This window comes from Azolla caroliniana, unplaced genomic scaffold (genome assembly GCF_043228905.1).
Source record: "Azolla caroliniana isolate FFs.n. ecotype wild unplaced genomic scaffold, voAzoCaro1.0.p SCAF_21, whole genome shotgun sequence".
Lineage (NCBI taxonomy): Eukaryota > Viridiplantae > Streptophyta > Polypodiopsida > Salviniales > Salviniaceae > Azolla > Azolla caroliniana.
In genome coordinates this window covers 7040940-7057716 of record NW_028230456.1, presented here as the reverse complement: position 1 = coordinate 7057716, position 16777 = coordinate 7040940, and positions in this window count along the sequence as shown.

The following is a 16777-nucleotide window of genomic DNA, read 5'->3' as shown; positions in this document are numbered from 1 at the left end:
TAATATATATAGCCCTTGAATAATTCAATGTGGAATGGAGAGAGGGGAAATTTTTGCATAAATGTAATATATATGCATTCCGCATGCTCCATAACAATCTTCATACACACAATTAGTTGCACCTTCCAAGGACCTTGGTCGTCACATCTAACGTGTAACATGTTACCAATGAACTCAATGGCTTCCATGTTAAGGTTTTAGTCATCGTTTTGTTCTCGTTACTTTCGTGTTGGAAGGATGTTTGTACTAACGCATCAATATGGAAAAGTAATACATAAAACCCCCGCCACATAATTGTAATATATATGGAATGTTTGTGTGTGTGCATGTGTTAAATGTATTAGTAAGTGTATATTGTCTCTTATTTTATCTTTTGCTTTACACTTTTATTAGGATATGTTTGTTTTAGTTAGTTAAGGTATTGGTCTCCGTGAAATGTTTTATAACTCATTGTTTTTTATTGCCTTTCTTATACACATATGTTCGTTAAGCTTTTGTTAAGTAACGAGGACTATCTAGGTACAAATCTAGTATCAGTGTGATCCACGTGCACATAAGGTTGTTCCATTAGCTTATCCACTCTCTCATAATGCATGGAAAATGTTTACAATACATAGACAAATATAACTACAATATGTGAAGAATCGGCAAACATCGCATCATTAGGCCATGTCCATTGTATATATATTTTGCTACAAGACTCTTGACATAAGTTTCTATTTCTTATATTTTGTAAATAAAGGATACTTCAAAATAAGAAATGAAAATGAAGGCAACAAATTTTCCACTTAGACGTACGACTAAGAGCATTTAAATTTTAAAGTTGAAAAAAACCATCACGAAAAGAACATATGACTGTCAAAGTGCAACCTTGGTGGGCACTACCTGGATGGTCATTCATGCCCGCCCTTTTGACTACAATGACACTCATGTGTGCTAGCATAAATGTAATCTCCAACCCAATAATTTTAAGGGAATAAGAAAGATAGTAATTAGGATTTTTTAAACCTATTTGGGGATTAACATGTCTCTTGGATTACATCTTGAGCCCATTTAGGGCTTGGGGTTGTTGTTTAACCTAACACCTTATGCTTTCAAATCACCACATGTTCCCACGTCATGGGTTCATATGGGCTTGTATCCAGTCCTAGGATAACTAGTTTCATGCTTTCCCTAACCTTAAACCATTAAAATTAGGTTAAGAATAGGTCCTTAAGGTTATGTTTACAACAATGTTAAAGGGAATAATACGTGGGTGTTCGAAGCAATGAATATGTTGTTTGAATTTCGTCCCCAACTTTGTAAGGGATAAAGGGAATTTAAATTTGATAGCTGGTTCAAAGCACGTAGGTGAGATGAACCACTTAAGGCTAACATTTGAAAAGGAAATGCATTTATGGGCCTTATCACCTCGACATAAATATAAACATGTAATTTTTTAAGCAAAAAAAAAAGACTCTAATTTGCATCATTCATTATACGACGTTGAACTACATTTCCAAATCACTATTATATTTTTCGGCCACCATAAAAGGGGGGGGAGTTCATGGACACATTTATTTAATTTTGACACTAAAAATCGATCACCAACTAAAAAATTGTTGGTTTCATTTTCATAGTTGACAAAGAACCTTCAACATCTTATAAATATGTATTAATTCCCCCATATTGAATGTGAAACAATAGGTCTTTATATACATTTGGGTGTCAAATTCATACACTAGTTGTGTCATGCAACTTGTTTCATATAGACAATAAGTGCTAACTTTTTCAAGAATTTGAAGAACCTAGTTCCGAAGACCTTTTGTGAATATATTTATAGTTTGGTCTTTAATTTCCATATACTTTTGACGTATGGTCCTTTCAATAACTTTTTCATAGATATATCATATAATCATAGTGAAATCTAGCAATGGGCCCGGTTTCGGCTCAAACCGAACCGAACCGAAAAACCATGGCTTAACAGTTTATAGGTTCAAAGATAAATAAACGGTTTGGTTTGGTTTCAAATGTTACTAATCGATTTCGATTCGATTTTGAATTTATCGGTTTATTGGTTTCTGTTTATGTGGTTCAGTTTATAGGTTTATAGGTTTAAAAATACTCAAAAATATTCTCTATAGGCTCTAACTTTAAACTTTTAATTTTAAACTCTTGTTTTAACTTATTAAATTTTATATGTATTATATGTAGAGTCTCCTTTTCATTTATGATGATCAATTATGATAAGTATGATGATCAAATTTATGATAAGTATAATGATCAATATTATGACCAAATTTATGATAAGTATGATGACAAATTTTATGATAAGTATGAGGACAAAATTTATGATGATTTTCTCACACAAATTTATAATAAGTATGATGATATGGCGGGGGGTTGGCCGCTTGTTGCAATTATGCCAGGTGCAAGGCTCAATCAAATGGGGAAATATATGTTGGCTATCATGGCAGGCCGCAATTGGCAGATACGAGCATCAGGAGGAGGGGATGACTTTGGTCATAAAAACACGAGAGGTCTGTTTCTCCTCCAACGGCAATGTCCACTCTGTTCCTCTTAATGACAAATCTCAAGCGGTGTTGGAATTGGCCAGCCCAATAACCCTTTGGATTCTATGGAAACAATGATATAGGTGAGTCTTCTCCAACCAAACCACACATCCAACAAGGTTACTACAAGAGATATGGAGTGAAATTGTAGCCACTCTGAAGAGCCAATATGATGGCCTTAAGGGCGGCTCTGAGGGAGTTGAAAGACAACGAATAGCCTTCATCCAACAGTGGTCGTCCTCTCCCTTTCTTGAGTCTGTGGGCATCCACATAAGATGGAACTATCGCGTCCCTTCGGGGATTTGTACATAATCGTCTCATTTGTAAAATTTTATAACTAATGGAAAGAGTTTTTTTTTGGAAAAAATTAAAAAATTAAAAAAGAAGAAGGTTTGGTTTGGTTTTAAATTTTTTGTAAACGGTTTGGTTTTACTTTTTCTTTAAACAGTTTGGTTTAAATGGCTTTATAAATTTTAAAATAGTTTGGTTTGGTTTGGTTTGGTTTCAAGGCCAAGAAATTGAACCGGGCCCATTACTAGTGAAATCTATGTGTTTGGCCTTGGCATTGGACTAACTTGGTCTCCAACATAAAAGAGTTTGTATTTAGTCTTGGCGCAATAACTCTAAGGTCTTTTAGCAACTTCTCCATCCATATAACTTCACATGCTACATACACAGTCACTTCCCAATCACTTTTGTATTTAGCTTAACTTATGCTTAAAGCAATTGTGGGTTACTTCTTCAACATGCACATCATTGTTGCATTGTTAAACAAACACAATATATGAGTTGTGCTTTGTCTTGCCCACATTTGCATTACAATTTAACTTAATAAATAATTTTTTCTAATTTACTTCAAAACCAGAATTTGTCTCATGTTTGACATATTTGAAGATCCTCTTGATTACCACCACATGTGTATGCTTTGACTATTGCACAATTGATTGACATTGCCCATCCATGTCAACTATTTGACGTGTGTCAGTCTACGTAGAAGCAAAATCACAAATGTCAAAAGGCATTTTGGAGCAAGATGAATATACATTGCTAGATTTGTTAGACATGAAGCAAATATTAAATTGTAAAGAAACCTCTAGGATGTTTGAAGGCCAACACATCATCTCCATGACACTGATGGTCAACCACAAGTTCGCTCTCTTCATATTGTACCTGCCACGTGCGAACGACGATTTTGCATGCCGTTAATGAGCTTTTCCCCCACCCACTCCCCATTCTATCATTAGAAGGGATGGTTTTGTTCCACACTACTATATCCTCAAATCCCAACTACCCATACCTCATCAAGTCTGCATACACCTCATACCTCTCAAAGCTAGAAGAAAGAAATATACCCATTATACACGACATATTCTAAATCTCACAACAAATGCACCTTTTCATTAGCCTCCTGGCCCTAGATACTTAATTCACATAGGAGTTATGTATCCTCACAAGGTTTTGTCAAACTCATATAGACACAAAAACAAGCATGGAATGCAACTTGTTGTTACGGGGCTAGGTAACACGGTGTTAAATATCTGGTCCTTTGTCTATTTGACTCAAGGTATTGTGTTCTGGGAGAAGGGCGCCACTTCAAATAGTTTGGAAACTTCGGATGATAAGGTCTTCGCGTATGAATCGAACAAGTGTGATTGTGCTACTGTGGAGATGAACACGAGACGGCTACAACCAAATGGTTACGTAAACGTTTACACAGAATGTAAAACTCAACATAGATGAATCAAGGCACAATATATGACTCCGCGTATCAAGGGAAACAATTGGTAGCAGTGCAAATGGCAGTGGACGCGGCCATTCTCCTATTTTCCCATTGCAAGCTTTCACTAGAGCCTTCACAATTGGTCCATGTGCACGTTCCACTTTCCCATTCGCTTCCCGATTATACGCATTGGTAAGAGATAACTTGATTCCCATCCTAGAGAAGAATTCTCTAGCTTCATTGGCGTCTAGCTCGCCTCCATCAGTCACTATCTTGCTGACGCATCCATAGCTGCAAATAACATATTCAAGAAGGAATCTGCATACTGATGATGTCTCCTTAGTTCTCAATGCTCGCCCTTCAACTTGATTGGTAAGCTCCTCTCTCGCGAACACAAGATACTTCATCTGCCATCACCCCATTGGCATCATTACGATGTCCACCATCCACTTGTAATGCATAGGCAACGGGTAAGTCGAATGAAGTTCATCTCAATGGCGAACATTCGAAAACATTTGACATTCATTACATGTTTCCACGTAAGCAGCTACATCTTTGTAGATGCCTGACCGCCAATATTTCTCCTTAAGCTTCGCAAACATAGCCCATATTCCTCAATGGCCTGCCCAAACACTATCATCAAATTCATACATAAGTTTTCATTGGTCTTCCAGCTTGCAGACAACTCGCATTGGAGTCCCATTCTTCTTCTTCTTTGCATGCCTCCAAAGAGCTCCATTCTTAAGGAAATACTTGTACACCTTCTTCCGAATTCAGTAAAAGTCTTCTGTCGACCAAGATTCATCTCTTTGGAGAGAACTCAAGTATTTCCTGATCTCCACGAATGCGCCTTCGTAGTCCTCTTATATGAAAGTAGTCAGCACCCGAGGGTAGGAACTTGTAAAGAAGTCCAAGCCAACATCCTCTTCATCAGAATGTCGATCTTCCTCTCCGTCTTATCTCCCTTGTGATAGCATGTCTGCAACGACATTATGCTTCCAGACTACATGACGGATCTCGGGGTTGAGTGATTTCATATATGCGATCCAACGTAACATGGCAATATCTTGTGTACTGCAACTAGATATCATGCCCAATATTAGTAGGCAATTTGCCTCGATTATGACTTCTGCTCCAATGAGGTAGTCACGATCAGACTTGATCACCGATACGATTCCCACAACTCCCTCTTTACTTGGGCATACCTTCTTTGCCTATCACTTAACACTTTTGTGCCAAACCAAATTGTGTATCAGTTGCAATCTTCGTCTTCTTGGTTGATAACCCATCCGATTCTGGTCGGATTAGTATCCAGAGTCATGAAAATGGGCTTGCCTTCTGAATAGTCCGCCTTCCGTAATGCAGGTTCCTCCATCAGTAATTTCTTCAGCCTTCGGATGGCAAAAGTATGCTCACTCCTCCATTCAAACCTTTGCTTCTTCTTTAGCAAATCGTACAATGGCTCAACAATGTGGGTGTAGAGAGGAATCCAAATATGATAAAACACGCATGCTCCAAGGAACCTTCGAACCTCCGTTTGGGTTACACATTCTTCTTTGATGTCCTGGATCGCATTCACCTTGGATGGTGAAGGCTTCCGGTTGTATGCTCCACACAAGTGACCTACCATCAAGATATTCGGTTGCCCGAATGCGGACTTTTCTCCCGAAAATGTCAAATTCGCATCTTCGAGCCTTTGTAATGCCTTCTCGCAATCCTTCATATGATCTTTGACGAACTTTCTGCATCCATCCTTATCTTTCGATTCATCCGAACATCCTTTATCGGAATATCATCCAAGAAGGGCATTGCGATTCTCGGGATGCAATCCTTCAAGACCTTGTTCATGGCATTCACCATATGAGCCATTGAGTTCGTTGCACCTTGAGGTAAGGTACACATCCGCACAAGCCCGATCGGAGTCCTCATGGTTGTAATGTTACGACTGTCAACCACCAACTGGAATTGGTCGTATCCAGAGTAGAGATCGCCAATGGAGTAGATGGACTGGTCTGCAAACGCCTCAACAAATTCATCCACACTCGGACCGATTCCAGCATTCTGAACTGTCACCTTATTGATGCATTGAAGATCTTGGATGAATCGCAACAATCCATTCTTCTTCGGCACCGTGAACCACCTATTAGAGTAAGGAGCATTCAACGGTTCTAGAATTCCCATATTCACCTTCTCCTTTAAGAGCTCAATCAACTTCGGTAGGTGTGCTCTTGGAACCGGTATCAGTTTCAAATTCCAAGGCACATGCGGCACTGTGAAGATCACCATCGGTTCTATCATCCTTTGATCAACACATCCGATTTCCTGTGGGGAAAATGTGAAAGCCTTCCCATGTCTTTGAAGCATTCCGTAGAACATTCGCTCCTCTTCAGGGAGGAGGAAATCCTCCCTTCCAACTCGTAGCTTTCCTTTAGTGTCTTCAGTGAAGACGTGACCTATTGTCTTCGGATCTCTCAAGCTTGGATCATTCGCAACTTCCTTCATCTTTTGCCAGCTATCTTCTGGTAGCGGAACTGCAACTGGCTTGATCTTCCTATCCACTGTTTTATATTTTGTGTTGACTTCAGCTTCCTCCATCAAGATGCCACGATGATATTCATCGATGACAGCGTACACATTGACAGAGTTAACTAAAATCACGTGTTGATCGCAAGGATAACTTAAGTTCACGAATTCCTCGATTTCGCCGATGGTGTCGTTAAATGAGGATTCTTCTATTGCGATTGTTCCAAGGTGAGCTCTGCCGCACGTCGGGATTCCGCCCGAGTTCGAGGTTTGCCTCGTCACGATGTCTCCTTCAATGTGTGTCTGACCTGAAATTGATGCATGGGCATGTTATCTTGATGTTGCCACACTTCAACCATACCTTGTTCTCAGCCTTTTCCCCAAGTTTGATGTAGGACGTGTATCTGCATGCTTCTTGTAGCCTTTTAAGCTTGTTGTCAGTAACTACTTGAGCATCATTGTGAGATTTTGTGGAGTTGGCAAATGCGTTATTCAATAGTGGGTTTAGTTGCGCTGATCAAAAGAGGGTTCATGGAAATTCTTATTCGCCATGAACGATGACATGCCAATAAGCTCGTGATCATTGTTGTTGAACGTTGTCGTGAAGATTTTCGTCCATAGGCGGAAAACCGAGCGAAGCAAGCAAACCCGCGATGTGCAACGTTGCACATCACCATGTTGTATTTCTATTTATCGATAGTGATAAGTATGGTGCTAGAAATGCACCTTAGGATTTGTAAAGTGTAAAGGTGATGTGCTTTTGCGCGCACATCCACGTGAGAGAGAGAGATAGGTACATAGTAGTTCGTGTAGAGGTGGGAGTTAAGACCCATCCTTCCCTCCTCCCCTAAAATCAAGGGAAATATCCCCATTGATTGAAAGGGGATATTTTGTAGCACCCTTTTTGAAAACGGTCTTCTCTCCTTGTGCTATAAAAGGAGAGGAAGAGCACCATTGTGGGGGTTGCCTTATTTTGAGTGTGAGTGAGGTATACCATTTCGTTTTAGGGTTAGGGTTTCTTTTCTTCTTCGTCGGATTAGGGTTTCGGGTTTATCATAGCCGTTCGGTGCGGCCTACGCGGCCGCCATTTTGTAATCGGTTTTCGGTTCTAATACATCTTGTTGAGCATTTGGCCTCCATCTTCCTCTTGTTCATTCTTTCTCTTCTTGTGCTAAGCTCCATTCCGAAGTCCTATTCCTTCTCCCCTTCTCCTTAGTCCGAGACCCCCGTGGTTCCGCCCTTCTCCACGCACGCGCGTAACAACGCGACATCTTTGGTGAACCCGACGTGAAGGGCGGCAAGGGAGAAAGAGATGGAGGAAGGCTTCGACTTCGAGGAGATGATGACAAAGATCTTGACGGACGCCGGACGGAAGAGGGCGAGGCGAGAGGCGGCTCAACAAGCGGTCGAAAGGGTGGTCCGTCTAGTCGGCCGGTTCAATGGGAAGGAGGTCCCAAAATTTTTGAGAGCCTACGATGCGGAAATGACGGGGATGGGCGTGGACGAAGCGACGAGGCTAGAGTTCTTTCGTCGAGCGGCGGCCGCATCAAAGTACGAGGAGGTCAAGGAGCTCCAAGAAGCTCACGAATCGTGGGAGTCCTTTGAAGGGGCTCTAATGGAGGCATACGGGTGCGCGGAATCGGAGGTAAGAGGTCGGCGAGAGTTCGATCGGTGGATGGCGTCGGCGAGGCGCCATCGGAGCGCAATAGAGGCATTCCGAGAGTTCGAGCGTCGTTTCTCTCAACTCTCGGAGTGGGAACGAAGATCGGTGGGGGCGGACAAAGTCCTCCTATTTTTGGAGACGGTCCATCATGAGGAGAGGATGGACATCACGTTCGAGCTTCAAGACGATTATGGGGCGCATGGTCTCACCGAGGAGTGGCCCGAAGTGGAATGGGTGTGTCGGCAACATGAGGCGAGGCGGTCGGCCACAACACGGCCCGCGAGCGGGGGAGAAGAGAGAGCGACGACCAACTACGCCATGCCGCCGGACGAGAGCTCATCGCGAACCGGTTTGGAGGGGCTCGACCTACAAGCGCTAATACGGGAGGCGTGCGGGCTCGTAATGGCGAAAATCGAAGCCGAAGAATGGCTTATTGCGGGGTCGGGCCCGAGCGGATCGGAGGACGCGGAGGAAGGAGCTTCCTCACACATGGAGGACGGGGCCTATGCGGAGGCCGAAAGAGAATGGTACATCGGTACCACGGGAGAGGGTGCGGAGCGAGCCGCCCTCTCGACATGGGGGAAAAGAACGACCGGGGACGAGGTCGGGGACGGTGAGGCGGCGATCGCCTATTCGAGCGGACATGGCGGATTCGGGACACGGTGGCCCGAATCATCGAGTACGGAGGAGACAATCGGCGGTGCCGCAACCTTCCACGCACCGGTTCAAGAGACCACGGCGGCCGGCCCGAGCGCCCGCGTGAGACCGAGGGAGAAGAACGGTGGTGGCGGCAAGGCGGGCAACCGAGACAACGGTAAGGAGACCGCGGAATGTTGGGATTACGGTCCCTTCGAATGGGATGGTCGGATCCGGATGGGACGGTCCCGGTTTCGGTTTCGGTACCGGATGACGAATGTACCCGGAGAGCGATCCGGATGCAGGGACATATCCGTGAATATGTTTCCTATGGGCCCATGTGGCTACAGTTGTAAATAGCCCAAAGTCATATAAGTATAAATATGACTTAGGGCAAACAGTTTTACTGTTGCTTATCATTTTTCTGTTTTTCCACTTAAGAGGTGTGAAGAGGGAGCAGCCGTGAGAGAGAGAGAGATAGAGCGCGAGAGAGGAAGAGGACGACGCCTCTGTGTATTTCCGCCGCCTGTGGCGAGGACAGCGAGCTCAAGGTCGTCGCCTTGGAGCTCGTCATTGTATACTTCTCTTGTATAGTGTTGTTTGGAGTCTTGTACTCCCGTGGTTTTTCCCATCTAGGGTTTTCCACGTTAATCCCTGCGTACTCGTGTGTTTTTCTCTTTTGGTTTCTATTTTCTGTTGCATTGATCCGCGATTACTCGGTTGTGGCCGAAAGGAAGAAGGTGAATCGAAGCGTCTATTTCTTACAAATTGGTATCAGAGCGACTGTTGCAGAAAATGGAAGGCGGCGGCAGCGGGCAGCCGGGGATGATGGTGCTGAATGCACAGAATTACGCCGACTGGAAGATCAAGATGGAGGATCTTCTGATTGTTCGGGACCTGTACGAACCGATTGACAGGTCGGAAATACCGAAGGGGGTACTTGAGTCGGAGTGGAAGCTCCTGAACCGGAAAGCCGTAGCGACGATCCGACAATATGTCGATGTAAGCGTCCTACAACATGTGGCAAACGACACCAACGCATATGAAATGTGGAAGAAGCTGTCGGGCCTCTACGAGAGGAAGAATGCGTTGAATCGGACCTCCCTGATGAGGAAGATAGTGAATCTCAAGTACCGGGACGGCGAGAGTATGGTGGAACACGTGAGCACGTTCATGGGATTCGTGAACCAGCTTGCGGCAATCAAGTTCCCGTTGGAGGATGCAATGCAAGCCATCATCCTGATGTGTACATTGCCGGACAGCTGGGAGAACTTGGTGGTGACTCTCAGCACCTCCTGCACCGAAGATAACTTGTCCTTGCAAACGGTAAAGACAAGTATTTTGAACGAAGAAGCGCGTCGGAGAGATAAAGAACTGACCTCCGACCCGAAGGCGCTGCTTACCGAATCGGATCGGGGAAGACAATGGAACCGGAGTCCGCAAAGACGGGAGAAGTCGGGGACCCGGTCGCAGTCAAGAGGAAGGCCCACATGCTTCCACTGTGGGAAGCCGGGGCACTTCCGAAAGAATTGTCGGCATTACCGAAAAGACAACGGAGCCGACGACTCCGATTCGAAGAAGTCACCGGAGAGAAACGGTGCATACCGGGGAGCCACGGACCGGAGAGGTTCGGATCGGCGAGGGCAGGACCGGAAAGGAACGACGGCACTCGCGGCAAGTGAGGAAGAAATCATGCTCATCACCGAAGAAGGTGAGCTAAACATTGCCGGCGATGAGACGACCTGGGTGGTCGATTCCGGAGCATCGTTCCACCTGACCCCGGAGAGAAGATACTTCTCATCCTACACAGCCGGTGAGCATGGGTGTGTTCGGATGGGAAACGAAGGTACGTGCCGGATTGCTGGCATAGGAGATGTGTGGTTGACAACCCCGACCGGATGCAAAATGCTGCTGAAGAATGTCCGACACGTTCCGGAGGTCCGACTGAACCTGATTTCGGCCGGGAGGCTAGATGACGAAGGCTACACGGGTAGCATCCAGAACGGCGTAATGAAGTTCAGCAAGGGGAGCCTGATAGTGGCTCGGGCCCGGAAAGACAACACACTGTACCTGATGAATGCCCGGTTATGTCCGGAAGAGCTGAATGTGGCAGCCGACACTGCCGGTGAGCTGTGGCACAAAAGACTGTGCCACATGAGTGAGAAGGGGATGAAGAGGCTTGCAGAAGACAACCTTATCCCAGTGAAGCATGTGCACCTGGAGAAGTGCACCGATTGCCTGGCCGGTAAGCAGAACCGAACTTCCTTCCACTCAAGGCCACCGACGAGACGTAGCGCACCATTGGAGTTGGTGCACACTGATGTGTGTCAGGTAGAAACGAAGTCACATGGCGGAGCCCAGTACTTCGTAACATTCATCGATGATCATAGCCGAAAACTGTGGACGGCACCGATGAAGACAAAGGACCAAGTGTTGTGCGTCTTCAAAGATCTCCACGCGAGAGTGGAAAGGGAATCCGGCAAGAAGCTGAAAGCAATACGAGCGGATAACGGAGGGGAATACCGGGGGCAGTTCCAGGAGTACTGTCGCTCGAAGGGAATCCGACTCGAGTTTACTGTGCCGAAGACGCCGGAACTGAACGGGCTGGCCGAGAGGATGAACCGGACCATAATGGAGAGGGTTCGGAGTATGCTGGCGCATGCGAAATTACCCAAGGGGTTTTGGGCTGAGGCAATGTCGACGGCGACATATGTGATAAACCGATCACCCTCAGTACCTTTGGACGGAGACACGCCGCAGAGAGTGTGGACCGGTAGGGAAGTATCCTACCGGCATCTGAAGGTGTTCGGGTGTCTCGCATACGTGCATGTGGCAAAGGACCGGAGAGGGAAGCTAGATCCAAAGACCCGGCCATGCATATTCCTCGGTTACGGCGACGACGAGTTCGGCTACCGAGTATGGGACCCGGTCGACAAGAAGATATTCAGGAGTCGAGACATCATCTTCATGGAGGACAAGACACTCGCCGACTGGGAGTCGGAGAAGAAGATGAAGAGCTCCAAGTCGACCGGTGAGGATCAACTCTACGAGGAGCAGTCCCGACCGGCAAGGGACCGGTTAGCACTCGAGGATCCGGCCGAAGACGGTGAAGAAACCGAACCGACCGAAGAAGATGAAAATGATACCGGAACCGGCCCCGATCCCGAAATGGATTCGGATGAAGAAGAATCGGAAGAACCGATTACCGAAGCTCCGGAACGGAGATATCCTCTAAGAGAGAGAAGGGCCCCCCGGAGATTTCCGGAACCAGAGCACGTGCTGCTAACCGACGAGGGGGAGCCGGAGAGCTTTGAAGAAGCAAAACATGACACTCAGAGCCGCAGGTGGTTGAGTGCCATGCAGGACGAGATGGATTCCCTGCATGAGAACCACACATATGAACTTGTGGAGTTGCCGAAAGAAAAGCGGGCACTTCGAAACAAGTGGGTGTTCAAGCTGAAACCGGGAGATGCCGGAAACCCCCCGAGATACAAAGCCAGGATCGTGGTGAAGGGGTTTCAGCAGAAGAAGGGCGTCGACTTCGACGAGATATTTGCCCCGGTAGTGAAGATGACCTCCATCCGGACGGTGCTGAGCATAGCGGCAAGCATGGACCTCGAGGTAGAACAGATGGACGTGAAGACGGCATTCCTTCACGGTGACCTCGAAGAAGAGATCTACATGCAGCAACCGGAAGGATTCGAGAAGAAAGGGAAGGAGCACCTGGTATGCCGGCTGAAGAAGAGCCTTTACGGACTGAAGCAGGCTCCCCGGCAATGGTACCGGAAGTTCGACTCCTTCATGACCGACGAAGGGTACCTCAAAACGCAGTCCGACCACTGCGTGTTTGTGAAGAAGTTCGAAGGAGGAGACTTTCTAATACTCCTCCTGTACGTGGACGACATGTTGATCGTCGGACGGAACCAGGTCAAGATCCGGATGCTGAAGAAGGCTCTTCACCGAACCTTCTCAATGAAGGACCTGGGTCCGGCGAGACAAATACTAGGGATGCACATCATCCGGGACCGGAGCAAGAAGCAGTTGTGGCTGTCACAGGAGAAGTACGTGACGAAGGTGCTTCACCGGTTCAACATGTCGGAAGCAAGACCGGTCGGATCGACCCTCCCGACAAACTGCAAGCTGTCCAGCAAGCAAAGTCCCAAGACAAAGGCTGAAAAGGAGGATATGATGAAAGTGCCGTATGCCTCAGCCGTCGGGAGCTTGATGTACGCCATGGTGTGTACGAGACCGGACATCGGATATGCAGTCGGAGTGGTGAGCCGGTACATGAGCAATCCCGGCAAAGAGCATTGGAACGCGGTCAAGTGGATACTCCGATACCTGAAGGGCACGGCAAACGTGTGCCTCCGATTCGGCTCCGGTAAACCCGAACTCGACGGTTTCACCGATTCGGATATGTCGGCTGATGCAGATACCAGCCGGTCCACATCAGGGTATGTGATGACGTATGCAGGGGGAGCTGTTTCGTGGCAGTCGAGGCTGCAGAAGACGGTTGCGTTGTCAACCACGGAGGCGGAGTACATGGCAGCTGTTGAAGCCGGCAAGGAAATAATATGGATGAAGGACTTCATTGGAGAGCTCGGTATCCGGCAGAAGGAGTACCGACTCTACTGCGACAGTCAGAGTGCAATCCACCTTGCAAAGAACGCGGCCTATCACTCCCGGACGAAGCACATCCAGCGAAGATATCACTGGATCCGGGAAAGGATAGAAGACAAGGAGTTCGTGCTGACGAAGATCCACACGGACGAGAACGGGTCGGATATGCTGACCAAGGTGCTCACACCCGACAAGCTGGAAGCATGCCGGAAGAGGATCGGATTGGAGAGACATCCCATGCCGAAGTGAAGGGGGAGTTTGTTGGGATTACGGTCCCTTCGAATGGGATGGTCGGATCCGGATGGGACGGTCCCGGTTTCGGTTTCGGTACCGGATGACGAATGTACCCGGAGAGCGATCCGGATGCAGGGACATATCCGTGAATATGTTTCCTATGGGCCCATGTGGCTACAGTTGTAAATAGCCCAAAGTCATATAAGTATAAATATGACTTAGGGCAAACAGTTTTACTGTTGCTTATCATTTTTCTGTTTTTCCACTTAAGAGGTGTGAAGAGGGAGCAGCCGTGAGAGAGAGAGAGATAGAGCGCGAGAGAGGAAGAGGACGACGCCTCTGTGTATTTCCGCCGCCTGTGGCGAGGACAGCGAGCTCAAGGTCGTCGCCTTGGAGCTCGTCATTGTATACTTCTCTTGTATAGTGTTGTTTGGAGTCTTGTACTCCCGTGGTTTTTCCCATCTAGGGTTTTCCACGTTAATCCCTGCGTACTCGTGTGTTTTTCTCTTTTGGTTTCTATTTTCTGTTGCATTGATCCGCGATTACTCGGTTGTGGCCGAAAGGAAGAAGGTGAATCGAAGCGTCTATTTCTTACACGGAAGAGGCGGCGGCAAGCATAACCGATGCTTGCATATACGGAGGCGGGGTAGCCACGGACAACGACGTCCGAGCGGAGGTGGCTACGGACATTACATCGACGAGCGGCGGTCCCGCGACCTTACACGCGTCATTCCTAGAGATCACGGCGGCCGGCCCGAGTGCCCGCGTAAGACCTATGGTGAAAGGCGGTGGCGGTGGCAAGGCGGGCGACCACGGCGTCGACACGAGAGAAGGTGCGGAGCAAGCGACCCTCTCATCTCGGGGAAAAAGAACGGCCATGGACGAGGCCGATATCTACGGAGCGATGGACGCCACTTCGAGAGTGGGCGGAAGTTTCGGGACGCGGTTGCACGAAACGTTCTACGAGGATTTCGCGAGCATACTCGAGGCTTGCGAAATGGAGGAGGAAGACGAAACGAGCGATGGTGTCGCGACCTTCCACACACCGGCCCTAGAGGCTTCGGCGGTCGGCCCGAGTGCCGGCACGAGACCTAGAGCTACGGACGGTGGCGGCGGCAAGGCGGACAACCGAGATGAGGACGGGACCGGCGAAGAAGAGGCGGCGGCAAGCATACTCGATGCTTGCGAAACCGAAGACGGGGTAGCCACGGACGACGATGTCCGAATGGAGGTGGCTACGGACGAGAGGAGTGGTGGTGTCGCGACCTTCCACACACCGGTCCTAGAGACTCCGGCACCCGGCCCGAGAGCCGGCGAGAGGCCTAGAGTGACGGACGGTGGCGGCGGCAAGGCGGGCCACCGAAACGACGACGACATGGGAGAGGGTGCGGAGCGAGCAACCCTCTCGTCTTGCGGCGAATGGACGGCCAAGGATGAGGCCGGTGCGGAGAGCGCCACTTCGAAAGTGGGCGGAAGATTCGGGGCACGGCGGCCCAAGACATCGAGCGGAGAGGAGGCGAGCGGTGGTGCTGCGACCTTCCACACACAGGCCCTAGAGGCTTCGGCGGTCGGCCCGAGTGCCGGCACGAGACCTAGAACGACGGGCGGTGGCGGCGGCAAGGCGGGCAAACAAAATGATGCGGAGAACGGCGAAGAAGAGGTGGTGGCAAGCATACTAGAGGCTTACGGAATCGGAGATGGGGGAGCCGCGGACAACGACGTCCGAACGAAAGCGGCTACGGAGACAACGAGCGGCGGTGCCGGGTCCTTACCCACACCAATCCTAGAGGCTCCAATGGCCGGCCCGAGTGCCGGCATGAGGCTTAGTGCGACGGGAGGTAACGGCGGCAAGGCGGGCAACGGAAACGAGAAGGAAGATTGGAGCGGACGGAGGCAAGACCCCTTGACACCGGGGCCGGGGACTTCGGCGGTTGTGCTCGAATGCCAACGTGAGACCGGAGAGATGGGCGGTGACCGTGAGGAGGTGAGGCCCGGAGAGAGCGCATACGAAGACGAGTATGCGGGGCCCGGAATGGGCGTATACGGTGGGTCCGACGGAGAGGACCGGAGCGGAAACGAGGAGAGAGTCGGGAACCGTCCCGACCGGAATACGGCACGGAAGAGGAAGAGAGTAAGGGCCGGCGAACCGGGCCCAAACCGAAGGAAGCCGGCTAGACCGATTGGCCGGTTACGGTTGCGGTTACGGTTACGATGGGAGCCGGTAAGCGCGAGATGGAGGCTAACCGGGCACGACGACCATGGTTCGGGGGAAAAACGGAAACAAACGAGACCCTCCATACCCACTCTAGAGACTACGGCGGTTGCGGATCAACATAAGACCGGAGAGACGGCGGGTGGCGGCGAGGAGTCGGAGGCCGGAGCGTACGAGGTTACCGGAACGGATATCCGGTACGAGATGGTGGACGGATGGGTCCAAGACGGCGAGCCCGTGTCGGGACGGGCTACGGCGACAAAGGAGGAGAAGACCGACACGGAGGTCGGGTCTACGGCGGAAGAGCGAGACGAGATGCATGCAATACGGCCGATGGAGGGCCAAGACACAAGCATGCCTACGAAGGAACCACATCGAGCAACCGAAGATGACGGTCGGATCACGCCTTCGAGAGGCGAATACGAGGAGGAAGGCGACGACGACAAGACCTGGCACGATGCTAGGGAAGATTGGTGGGAAGAGGTGGCCTACGGAGAGGCTAAGACCGGCGGCCACGAAGATAAGGCCCGAGAGGGATCCTCCACACCGGCTATAGAGACTCCGGCGGTCGGCGCGAGTGCCGACGTGAGACCAAGAGTGGCGAACGGTGGCGGCGA